Raw genomic sequence first — 13,426 nt, forward strand, 5'->3', positions numbered from 1 at the left:
TATCATGGGGGAGAATTACAGCAACCAGTGTATGGATAAATTTAAGATAAATTTGTTAGAAAGCAAACACTGTGTTCTAAAAGCATTTGTTGTGATGTTTTTAAAAACAACATCTCATTAAAACTACGAGCTTTCTTCTTTTATAAGAAAGCTCAGAGAATGAGCCCCATGAGAGCTGTGGATCCTGTACCACTGTCCCCTCTGCACTTCCACCCCACAGTGGCTGTGTCAGCAGTAGCATTTTATTTTGGAATTAGAATGCCTATAATAATAATAATAATCATCATCATCATCATCATTTATTATTTGTACTCCGCCCATCTGGCTGGGTTTCCCCAGCCACTCTGGGCAGCTTCCATAGAAACCAAAAATACATTAAAATATCACACATTAAAAACTTCCCTGAATAGGGCTGCCTTAAGATGTCTTCTGAATGTCAGGTAGTTATTTATCGCTTTGACATCTGATGGGAGGGCGTTCCACAGGGTGGGCACCACTACCGAGAAGGCCCTCTGCCTGGTTCCCTGTAGCTTTGCTTCTCGCAATGAGGGGACCGCCAGAAGGCCCTCGGTGCTACTGCTTCTCCCTCTCAATAAATTCAAATTTGCAGAGGAAATAGATGTAAGTAGCAAATTATGAACCTCCACTTTTAAATTGTTTTGTTTTCCACTGTGAAGGACAGGATATTTTAACTCACCTACTTAGTTTTCTTTCAGGGCATATGAAATGAAACATAAACAAGATAATTTATAACAGGGTAAAAAGCAAAAGGCATTCCTTGCTTTGGTTTATCAGTAATTTGGGTTAGGAATAACAGGGAACTAAATCCTGAAATCAATAGGCATCAGTGTACATTTTTGTGCATCCAGCAACTCGTTTTTCTTTTTTCTTTAAAAATAAAACCTTCCCAAATGTACATGTACAATAAATTGTTCAATTATATATGGAGATTCAGACTGTTGGATGGGTATCAGTATCTCCAAGTCTGGCATGTGAGAAGGCAGGAATAGACACAGGAATGAAAGGATGGACTCCACACCTTCTCAGATTATGTACTGCTTTACCTGAGTACAGTGGTACCTCAGGTTACATACGCTTCAGGTTACATACACTTCAGGTTACAGACTCCACTAACCCAGAAATAGTGCTTCAGTTTAAGAACTTTGCTTCAGGATGAGAACAGAAATTGTGCTCTGGCGGCGCGGCAGCAGCAGGAGGCCCCATTAGCTAAAGTGGTGCTCCAAGTTAAGAACAGTTTCAGGTTAAGAACGGACCTCCGGAACGAATTAAGTTCTTAACCCGAGATAGCACTGTACAACAGAGCATAGGCTTAGGTTGTTTTTTGTAGATTGTGTCTACACTCAGACTTCGCATGCTGAGATGGGGGACTACCTAATGTTGATATTGTATGCTACTTCGGCAAACATGAGTTTCCAAACCTGGCTTTGCTGAGGTACCACAGAGAGTCTAGACATTTGTAGAATGAGAATCAGTGGGCAGGTGGGTGGTTATTTTTCTAGTCCTCAGATTTATCTTCAACCTCAGGACCCAGTTGGTGATAAATTCCTTAAAAGCAGTCAGGACAGAATATGCAGGGGAGACACTGCCTCCCCTTGCCAATTCTCCTCTGTAAAAGCCACCCCCAGATTAATATTATAAGGCAAACATGGAGTTGGAAACCCTGCATTTGTATTGCAATATACAGTCCCTCCCCCAATGAGGTAGAAAGGAGTAAACAATGAGAAGGTGCCTGGAGAAGGCAGAATGACAGAGGTGAGAATGGCATCCTCTTTATTAAAACCCACAAAATATATGCAAGTAACTGATCATATACCAACTCTCAGTAGCCAGCAAGTTTGCTTTACAGTGTTCATTGTAGGAACATCATGAAGACATTACTGGGCAGTGCATTATTCTGTATAGGAAGAATATCTAGAAGGGATTAACAGGGTGTTCTGAGTATCAGTAGAATTTCCCTGATGCACTGCCGAGGTTGATGATATGAGCATTGCTACAGTGATTGCAAGGTCCTATTTCACCATTTACTGAGACTCATCATCTGAAACTGTTATAGAAGCAGGTGTAAAACACTGCTAGTTGGATGGGTCACTTCGGTAGGGTTGCTTTGCAAGAGCATATTAATCTTCTGCTGCACTGGTTAGTGAGCCTGACAACGGAAACCAAATAGGCCATTAATTATTGTATCTGTTTCCATTAATAGCAACAAGGATTATCGTTTATACCAATTGTTGGTATCTCAAAGTAGTTTATAAGCATTTACTAACAAATCTTCACCTCCTCCCCTGGAGAGGGGTAAGGTGCCACTAAGCTTACTTTGCAAGCTTGGAAGAACAAAGAGAAAAAAGAGACCTGTTGCAAGCTCAGCTCTGATCTGAAGTTCTTTGCCCATATTATGCAAAAGTAAAGATGGCTTGACACAGTACAGTGGTACCTCGGGTTACATACACTTCAGGTTACATACGCTTCAGGTTACAGACTCTGCTAACCCAAAAATATTACCTCGGGTTAAGAACTTTGCTTCAGGATGAGAACAGAAATCGTGCTCTGGCGGCACGGCAGCAGCAGGAGGCCCCATTAGCTAAAGTGGTGCTTCAGGTTAAGAACAGTTTCAGGTTAAGAATGGACCTCCGGAACGAATTAAGTACTTACCGGTAACCCAAGGTACCACTGTAATAGGTTAATATGTATTGGTAGTTAATACGTAGTAAAACATCTTATTTTGATTTCACACACTTTCCTGCAGATTTCAATTACCATTCTCACATTACTCATCAATACAGGGAAACACTCTTCTTGTATGTAATCTGTCTATATTATTGGACAACAGGGTCCTTTGCAGCTGTTCACTGAATTCTTTAAATCAACTATATCTATTCTGACATGCTGGCGCAGTTACTGACGGCAGGTCCTGCTTTGATCCGGATCTGAACTACTGTCTGCTTGAAGGTCCTGGAGGCAAAGAGCAGTTTTTGGCTCTTCCAGGAATCTCTAGTAAGTAGCACAGTCTTTCCTTTAGACCCAAACTCAGGGGCAATGAGAGCATTTAAAGGAAAGCAGGGAGGCACAGGTTTGACATACCTTGCACAGGACTCTGCCTGAATATTAACAGAGGGCAGAGCTCTGATGTTGCCTCAGCACCAGTCAAATTGAGGCTGAGCCCTGTATATAGGAGGACGAGCTGCATTCTAACAGAAAGCTGTGCCTTCATTGAAAGGTGCTTCTTCATATAATGGGGTCATATCCACTCCAACAATCTTTTACTCCAACAGAGCCGTGGAGGAAACTACGGCCACACTGGGACTTCTGTGCTAGTCCTCCAAGTGTGACGGTGGCAGAGAGGCCCGAGAGGCACCGGCACCACAGATTTGTTTTGTGGAAGTGATTCTGGAGCTGACCCAGCTTGTCACTCCCCTTCTGATTCAGAGTCCTCAGCTTCATCCTCTGCAGAAAAGGGATCTGACACCAGGTTCATGATAGAAGATGCATGCTATCAAAATGGTTCTGTAAAATATATTTATTTTTACTCTCCATCAGGATTGGGCTGGTAAGCTCACTCACTCATAGCGCTAAGGGAGATGGAAGGCATCCCTTGCAGGCAAGGCACTGAAATATCCACAACTTACATTTCTTTCCCTTGTGTTTTGGTTCTGTTCTTGTCATCCGCCATACCTAACCAGCAATGTAGCATAATGTTCAGATTCAAAAAAATATCAGAGCTGGCTGACTCCACCCACTCCCCCTCGCCGCCACCACCACCCCTCAATCTCAGGTTTAAAATTGGCACTCTCCATCAGAAGCTTTCTAATACTGTACCAAGGTACCAATAGAGATTTCCAGTGCTGAGAGGTATTGCTTTCTGTGGCCATCATAACTAAAATCCAAAAGCAATGAGCACCCTGTGTGGATCTGTAATTGCTACCTTATGTGGTCCCTGAGGTCCTAGTTTCAGCAAAGCAGCCATGTGTGCTACAGTCCATTTGCAAGCTCTTGGAATTGGATTATAGACTCATAAATTTGCCGCATGTTGTGTACACTCTCACTGAAACCCCAGAAGACCAGTTGAGTGTAAAGGCATTCCAGATGGGAATTTAAACGCTAAATTTCATGTCATATTATTTAACAGGTTAGTTTTTATCCCTCATTTACTTGCCATCTGTCATTACTTCAGTTTCCCAGCAAGTCTGCCTGGGTCATGCACAAGCTTTTGAAAGCAGAAGGAAATTAATACTAATATCATCCTTGCTCATAAAATGCTGTATTTAAAAATAAAAATTGAAATTATACACATGTCGTAACTACTGAACATTTTAATCAGGATATCATTTGCTTTAATGCTGGGAAGCCTTAAATTATAGTTTCTGGTAACATGTTCTCATATATTGTATTTAAAATCTAAGGACAAGTTATCAGTCAGGTTTGCACTTTGGTTGTTTCCTGTAGCATCTTTTTACTCTTTGACCAGTGGAGCCTTCTGTTAGAAGAGGAAGGGGAACATTATTATTATTAGATGATGATGATGATGATTTGCCAATTCCCTGTGAACCTGTGAAGACTTTGCACACACCCAAACCCAAATTCACTTTAGGGGTTTGGGATTTCTCCTGGAATATTGTGGGAGCTGATGCAGGAGAAGAGGAACAGCAAAAATTACCTCTTTACTATTCTGCTCACAGAACCCTCCACAGGATTAATATTACTGATTATTGCTTAATGATAAAGATAATCCCATTCCACCCACAAATGAGAATGAAATCCTTTTGCACATGATAAAATACATATTTTGTGGGAAGAAAATAGGGATCTGGGAGCGTAATGCAGGTTGACAGAGTGGCACTGCAATTTTTATTTATTGTCATCCTAGTCATTTTTTGTTTTTTGTTTTTTTAAAAAACACCTCTGTGGAAGGTCCATTATGCCCCAAATGCATTACGTATTAATAAAAAGTGCATTGCTTTTCAATATCTTTGAGACCGGGTATCATTTTTTTGCCATAATATTTACATCTGTTAATTTATGTGAGAGCCCGATTTAAAATTCAAATCACAAAAATTCTGAAGAAATTCATAATATTGAAACTAATATTGAATATGAAGTGTTAAATCATGCTTTCCATTATACCAAGGGATAGACAGACCTATTAAAACCCAGTATTTACAGGGGCAGCCATTGCACAATTCCCCTGAGAGCATTGGAATGACATCAAGTTCTTTCATTCCTGGGGCCACTTGCTTTTGTTGCTCTGTGCTGGCAAGGAGTTCCATGTACTAACCACTCCAGGTGCCCTATTCTGAAAAGTTTAAAGGAATAAAACATATTTAGAGGTATGGAGGCAGTGCATAACCTTCATACTTCCTGACAGAGGAATTTGCTTAACTGTGAAATCTGAAGTGGACCAGTGATCTTATTTGCTTGGATCAAATCAGGTGAGCTTGGAATTTAGGAATCTGAGTTTGGCAGATTCTTCCCTTATCCCTAGTTGTACCGAAGATGAGGAATAAAATATAGCATGTTTATATGAGAACTGCAAGCTTTAATCAGTAGATTAATCAATTAATTTTTAAAGGCCAATTTTAATCAGTGAAAGCAATTTGTAATTGGGGAACTGAGAGTGCTACTGTTATACAGAATGGAAAGAATGTTACAGATGATATATCCTTATTCTAACAATGAGAGATAGCTTGTACAGTATTTGTTAATTTGCACATTGTTTCATGCAACCTTCAATAAATATTACAAATGCTACCTATACAGAGAATTTGATAGCATGCATTTTAATTAAATGTACACATTAGTTTTAAAGGTGCATCATTAACTATGATACATAGGTATCAGTGAACAGTCTTAATCTACATGAATTAGTAGGTTTCTGCACAGGGAGCCTACAGATGGGTTTGGGTTCTTATGGTTTCTAGATTTAATGATTTGGGGCTCCACCACCACCACCTCTTCATTGGATGAAGAGATTACATTTCCCTCTATTTATGACATTTGAAATCTGTGCATAACCACACATTTAATATAGCATTTAATATAGCATGGATAAATGCACTGGAATAACCAACAGTTCTGAATTCACAACATTGTTTCGTTCACTCTGTGAAGTGTCTGGGCTTTTTCAAAAGTTATTTTGTGGCCAGGTAAGGGCTTATCCACCTACACTCTGACTGTTTTATCAGGGTTTCTGCAAGTCCCCTATAGATTTATTTAAGGAATTTATACCTCACAGTCAGACCTCACACGGCTGTTCATATAATGAACAATGAACATTAGGAAAAATGGAATGATCAAATGGAAAAGACAACTGTTTCTTTATAAGAAGCTGGTTTTCCCTGCAGCAGCTCCCTGCCACCCGAATTTATTGAATGCTCTCCCCAGGGGGACACACCAGGTACCAACCTTGTCCCTGGCACAGCAATAGACAAGGACGTTTTTGTTTTCCTGGCCATTTGGGCAGTAACTGTGATATGGTATTGCATTGTTAAATCTTTTTAAATTGGTTTATATGATCTTATCACTAATTTTGGTCCAGGCCTTTAAAAAAAATAAATCAGAGTGATATATAAATTTAATAAACCTAATCGTATCTGGACACCATGCTAAGATCAAAGTGAAACTAATGTTTCTTCTTTTCACTCCAATATAACACCTTGCATAGTTCCCACCTATAGTGGCTGTGGAATTTGTACAGCTAACACAACAGCCGGTTCCTAGGGTAACAGGTAGGAACTAGAGAAAATGAGAGAAGAGGAGATGGCCAGGAATGAGAATATTTGTGAGTTCGATGAAAAAGAACTCTGACTATTTCTGACCTTGCATTTGAAGAGAACATAAATAAGATACAAATAAGAGAAATGGGATGAGGAACGGCAAAGACTGCACTCAGTAAATTAATGCCAACAAGACATGCTTTTCTTCTGTTGCCATTAATTTTCTCATATGGCTTTTTAAAACTAACAGTAATCTCTGTTTTTAGATATCCTATTCCGATTTCCACCTTTTTTTGTTCACTTATACCAAGCATGAGCATGGATCGACACCCGTTTGTAACAATGGATTTTTGAGCAGTTGTTTGCAAACAGGAGCCCAAACCTGATGTGTAGTGAACTCCGCACCATGTTGTGATGAGATTGTACATGACTGACTCAGCCTGTGCTAGCAAGGGTGGAAGTTATGAGTAAAATTCATGGTGGTCAAGGGTTCAATGGGCTCTGCACAGCACACCATACACATTTAAAGGAAATCCCTAGGGATAAAAATTTATAACTCACGTGGTGAAATAAATATAACTGGATGCATGCTAAGAAATAAGTTTAGGAATCTAAGTACAAGGACGAGCATTCAGTGATATGGTATTTGAATTGTAACTTTGTGCAATTAAGAACACAAATCAGTGAAGCACCATTGCAAGCAGAACTATAGAGCCAAGGATGGTAGGGACCCACTTCGTCAAGTGCAAAACAGAGCATAGGAGAAATGTTACCAGAACAAAAGGTTGTGTTTCTTTCCTCCCACTAACCATGCCTAACTTCAAAGAGCATGCAAGGCCATTTGGCAGCAGGAGTTTTTCAAAAAGTGCCAACTCTCAGCAACCTCACATTTGCTAGAAGTGTTCCAACACTAGGGAAATAGCATCCCACCAATAAAAACAACAACATCCCAATCATCTCTCCTTCAGGAACCAATCCAAAGCTCACTAAGGACATTGGGAACAAACAGGTTGACATCACTGTGAAATCATCTCTTCATTACTTTATTGCTTCAAGCACAGCACTAATCTGCAGAAAACAACAAGCAGCTTTTCATTACAAATGGAATGTATCTCAGTTCTTTTCTTAAATAGTGAACTCAAGTATCTGGCAATGAGAACCCAGAAGTGCTGGATCAAACTATTCAGTCTTAGTGGTTTTTATTTCTGTAAGTTTCAGGATGTGTGTGAAAATGCACCCCAGATATTGGATTAAACTTCTGGAGGAAAACCTGCAACAATCAAGAAGTGTCCTTACCTTTACAGATGACATGCCAAAGGTCTGTCTGTCTTTCTTTTCTTTTCTTTTCTTTTCTCTTTTCTTTACAAACAAACATAACCTTCCCACTGTTTCATGCAGTGGCTTGGCTGCTTTCTGCAACACTCTTGAGGTGGAATGCTCCAATGAGAGCAACACTACATCAGGATGTGGCAAAATTCACAGAGGTATTCTTGAGAGAGAAGTATGGCCAATGGTGCATTCGCAGGTGCAATTCTGGAGAAAAGATGGCTGGTCCCATTGGCCAGTTTTTCATGAAGTGACCTCATTCCTGTGCATTCTGTCCCAGGAACCACTTTTGGGCTATTGATCTGCTGCCCAAGGAATAGGTGTACAGGTGTAGCGCAGGTGACACTGTGGTCTAAACCACTGAGCCTCTTGGGCTTGCTGATCAGAAGGTCAGCGGTTTGAATCCCCACAATGGGGTGAGCTCCCATTGCTCTGTCCCAGCTCCTGCCAACCTAACAGTTTGAAAGAATACCAGTGCAAGTAGATAAATAGATACCGCTGTGGGTGGAAGGTAAACAGCATTTCCATGTGCTCTGGTTTCCATCACAGTGTTCTGTTGCACTAGAAGTGGTTTAGTCGCGCTGGCCACATGACCTGGAAAGTTGTCTGTGGACAAACGCCAGCTCCCTCGGCCTGAAAGCGAGATGAGCGCTGCAACCCCATAGTCACCTTTGAATGGACTTCCAGAGATCTGTTGTTTTATTGCTGACCTCTGCCTCACCTGAGCAATGACACTGATTTGTAAAACATGAAAATATGTGTTTTCAAAATAGATGGCTAACATAAAACCTTTTCACCATTCACGGTCAAGAATTTTGGCGAGACATAAATGTTGTCTGCTTATTTTCATTTTAAAAATAATTCAGTGAAGATTTACCAACCCCCCCCCAAAAAAAACCCTGCATTTCTCTTTTCCCTATGTTGTTGTAGTTTAGTCATTTAATCGTGTCTGACTCTTTGTGACCCCATGAACCAGAGCACGCCAGGCACTCCTGTCTTTCACTGCCTCCCGCAGTTTGGTCAAACTCATGTTGGTAGCTTCGAGAACACTGTCCAACCATCTCATCCTCTGTCATCCCCTTCTCCTTGTGCCCTCAATCTTTCCCAACATCAGGGTCTTTTCCAGGGAGTCTTCTCTTCTCATGAGGTGGCCAAAGTATTGGAGCCTCAGCTTCAGAATCTGTCCTTCCAGTGAGCACTCAGGATTCTATTGATATTTTTCACAAGTGTCTATATAATGTTCTTTTGGTAATTTCTGCGATAGTCTGGATTTGGGGTTGAGTCCCTTTGCTGCAGTTTGATCCTTGGAGGCTTCCATAAGTGGGATAGTAAGAAATACCCTGTTCGGTGAGCAATAATCCAGGACTAAAATTATGGCTTATTTTGCTCATTGCTTAGGTCATATTATAGCTCATTCAGAGAAGCTTGCTGTAATGAAGGCAGGAAACATTCTTAGGGAAGCATCTGAATGAGGAAAACATTATTTTGATATAGCAGGAGCTGAGAAGTGCATGTATTTACAATAACAATATTTCACAAAACCACTGTGAGGCAATTTTCTAAGATAAATTATAGCTGCCTGAGACATAACTTTCAGATATGACCTTTGTGTTATTAGAATATCTTGAGGGATATAACAGCAGGTGACTATTCTTGTTTCATAATACTGGCCACAAATACAGCACAATCTCTTTTCCTTATTATATTACATCACTTTGAAACAAAATCATAGAATAATAGAACTGTAGAGTTGGAAGGGACGCACAGGGCCATTCAGTCCAACTCCCTGCAATGCAGGAATCGCAACTAAAGCATCTGTGACAGGTGGTCATCCAACCTCTGCTTAAAAACCTCCAAGGAAGGAGAGTCCACAACCTCATGAGAGAGTTCATTCCACTGTCGAACAGCTCTTACCGTCAGAAACTTCTTCCTGGTGTGTAGTCAGAATCTCATTTCTCCCACCTTAAGTTTAGTATGACACATTTTTACATCACTTTGTGACTTTTTTTAAAAAAAGTAAAGGTCTTCATGAAAATCTACCAGCATGCACTATGCATTTGTCCTAATATAACCTTTCTGTATGCAATTTCCTCTAATATAATGAATTTTCACAAATATATGTAATTTTCTACATATTCCCCCATATATGCATATTTTGGAAGAGTTGTGGGGGGGACAGCTAGGGGAAAACTCATCTCACTCTTGTAATGCTAAATAATACTTATTTTGCTAAATTCTACTTTGTGTCTGGATGCAACCAGTGAGAAGAAGGAGTCACCTAAAGCAAAAAAGCAGGAAATAATTTACCACAGATGACTAGAAAATATGGAGTGTTCCTGATAAACAGCAACAGATGGAACACATATGCTTTAGTTAATGAAATCTACTAGCCAAAGAGCAAATAATGATCTAATACTTCTGTGTTCCATGTTTAGGGGCAAACACATCCCTAAAACATCCATTTGAACTCTCCTGCACACTTAAACTTTCAAGCAAAATTGCCAAAAACTTTCTCTAAAAGAGAGATTAAGCAAATTGTGCACCAAGAAAAGTATTTGTGCATTTTAAGATGTCACCTTAGATATCTTAAGGGTATGAGGACGAATAGAAGCCCCTGCCTCAACTAAAAAGGGCCAGTGATTCTTTGAATACACATAATTCTTTCATGTAAATGGCCACTATTGTTAATTTGGATATGAAAAACTGAGAGCAGGCATTTTGAAACTTTAGCTGCTGTTGATGTGCAACTAGGCTGATTTAACTCCCATAATTCTTGCTGAAATGCTCCAAACAGTAAGAAATCTTCCATATGAGCTGTTTAATGGCCATTCGTCCTGATTTCTTTTCACACAATATCTGCTGTTTATTGAACATTAATTTATATGTTTGTTTACATCAAGCGTTTTGTTATCCTAAATCTTGTAGTATATTTTCCCATCACTTTTATTACTGCAAAAAGACCAGGGTTTGGGGGGGGAGGCTGTTTTTTCAGGGGTTTGGGAAGTGGGGAGCAAATGCCTTTTAATTGTACGAGCTAAATCTACTGCTGTATGTTAGAATTCCATCCATGAAATAGTGACAGTGGGGAAGCAATCTAAGCAGAAGACCCAAGATAATTAATAATGCTGAATTGGTGCCTGGTTCTCTTTGTATGCCACATAAATAAAGGAGGGTAGGATAGACATGTAATAAATAGAGAAAAATAATTAAATCACTACTGTAGTAGAGGGCATATTCTTAAAATTCTACTATAGGCCAGGAAGGTTTTTGTTACACTTTCATTGCAGTCTGTTCCGCAATTGCCCCCCCCATCAACCCCCCCTCCCGCAGTCTAAAACTTTGAGTACTTCACTTTTTACTCTCTCCCTCTGTGTGCAGCCTAGCTGAATTAGGATATCACAGCTGGAGACCTTTCTCTTCCAAAGTGCTACAATATGCAGTCTAAAGGAAATTATAGGGTAAGAAGTCCCAGCTGATTTCCCCCCTCTTCCTTCGCTAGCTTTCACAAGGAGGAACACCACTGGAAGCCAGTGAAATTTAAAATAGACTGCAACTTTTCCTTCCTTGGTTTTGCGCTTTGGGGGACAGTTTCTGAAAAATACAATTTGAAGTACGCAGCAGCAAACTCTCTTTCTTCTGCCACCTATGCCACATTGGGAGGTAGGCTGCCAATTGAACTTCCTGCTCCTTTTGAAGCACATCACTGCTACGCTTGTATCAACTCCATCATTTGCTCCTGTTGTACACAGTGCTGTCTCCTCATGGGAGTGTCAGTGTCAGTGAAGAGAGGTAAAACGAGCTATTGGATCACACCAAAAGTCCTTCAAAATTCCACAGAATTTGGTGAGCAAAGAATATAATTGTTAGAAGAAGTCAGACAGATATTAGCAAGATACTTGTATGCAGGAAGAAAAGAGAAGCAATTTCTAGTTTTAAATTATGGCATGATAAAACTACTTTAACAAAATATGGGCACATACAGTTTTAAAGCATTTGGGGTGCAATCCTAGACACGCTTACCAGGGAGTAATCCCCATTGAACCCAATGTTCAATGGATATACTTAGAATGGTCCTCTTAATATAGTCTTTTTGCCTTCATCTTCAGCCTAAGCTGAGAAAAAGTTCACATTTTAGGGTTTTCTGACAAAACCTGGTGTGAGCCTCTGGTCCTAATATAACTACATGTTTGGGTTCATTGAACACATTAAACCCTATGTCTTATTTTGTGCATTTGGTTATAAATTTAGCTAAACCTTGGCAATGCCGATGCAAATCTAAAGAAGTGGGGGTATGTTTTTGTAAAAGCTGGATTTGGTGGTATTTTTATTACTACTTTTGGGACGCGGGTGGCACTGTGGGTAAAACCTCAGTGCCTAGGACTTGCCGATCACATGGTCGGCGGTTCGAATCCCTGTGGTGGGGTGCGCTCCCGTTGCTCGGTCCCAGCGCCTGCCAACCTAGCAGTTCGAAAGCACCCTCGGGTGCAAGTAGATAAATAGGGACCGCTTACCAGCAGAAAGGTAAACGGCGTTCCGTGTGCTGCGCTGGCTCACCAGATGCAGCTTGTCACGCTGGCCACGTGACCCGGAAGTGTCTGCGGACAGCGCTGGCTCCCGGCCTATAGAGTGAGATGAGCGCACAACCCTAGAGTCTGGCAAGACTGGCCCGTACGGGCAGGGGTACCTTTACCTTTACCTTTATTACTACTTTATTTAAATGACAGACATGCTAACAAGAACAGAGCTTCCAAACTAATCACTGAAGTAAATCATATTTGGTTCTCCTTGCAGTGGAAATAAAGTAGATCTTTGGTTTGTTCAAACTAACTCCTTCTATTCTACTAGTCATAAAATATTTCAGAGGTCCTTTCCACCTGAAATGGTTTCTATCTAATTTATCAGACACCGACAGACAATTGTATGGTTATTAGGTTTAGGGGATTTGGGGGGAAAGGGCCTGCAACCAATTCACGGGCAAAAAACTAGAGATGCTCAAAACTGCCCTCCAAACAGGCACAAATTCTGAGTGGTGATTGGACTTTTGTCATCTTGCCAAGATGCTCTGACACCCTTGGCGAACTGCTGTAACAACTTTGCAACGGCACTTTAGGGACAAAACCACTCAGATGCAGACAGAGCTGGATGCAGCAATTAGAGAAAACCCAATAGAGGTGTCTAGAGCACTGTCTGTTCCATCTATACTGGATCAGTTTAGATTATTGTAGCCTGAGGATGTGAACAAGCTGATTGAAGAAGTACAGCCAACCACCTGCCCCCTTGACCATTGCCCATCTTGGCTTCTTAGAGTTAGCCATAAAGAGTTGATGGGGTGTGTCCTGGAAATGACCAGTGCTTCATTGTAGGAGGGGGAA

The sequence above is a fragment of the Podarcis muralis genome, chromosome 2 (assembly GCF_964188315.1).
Source record: "Podarcis muralis chromosome 2, rPodMur119.hap1.1, whole genome shotgun sequence".
NCBI lineage: Eukaryota > Metazoa > Chordata > Lepidosauria > Squamata > Lacertidae > Podarcis > Podarcis muralis.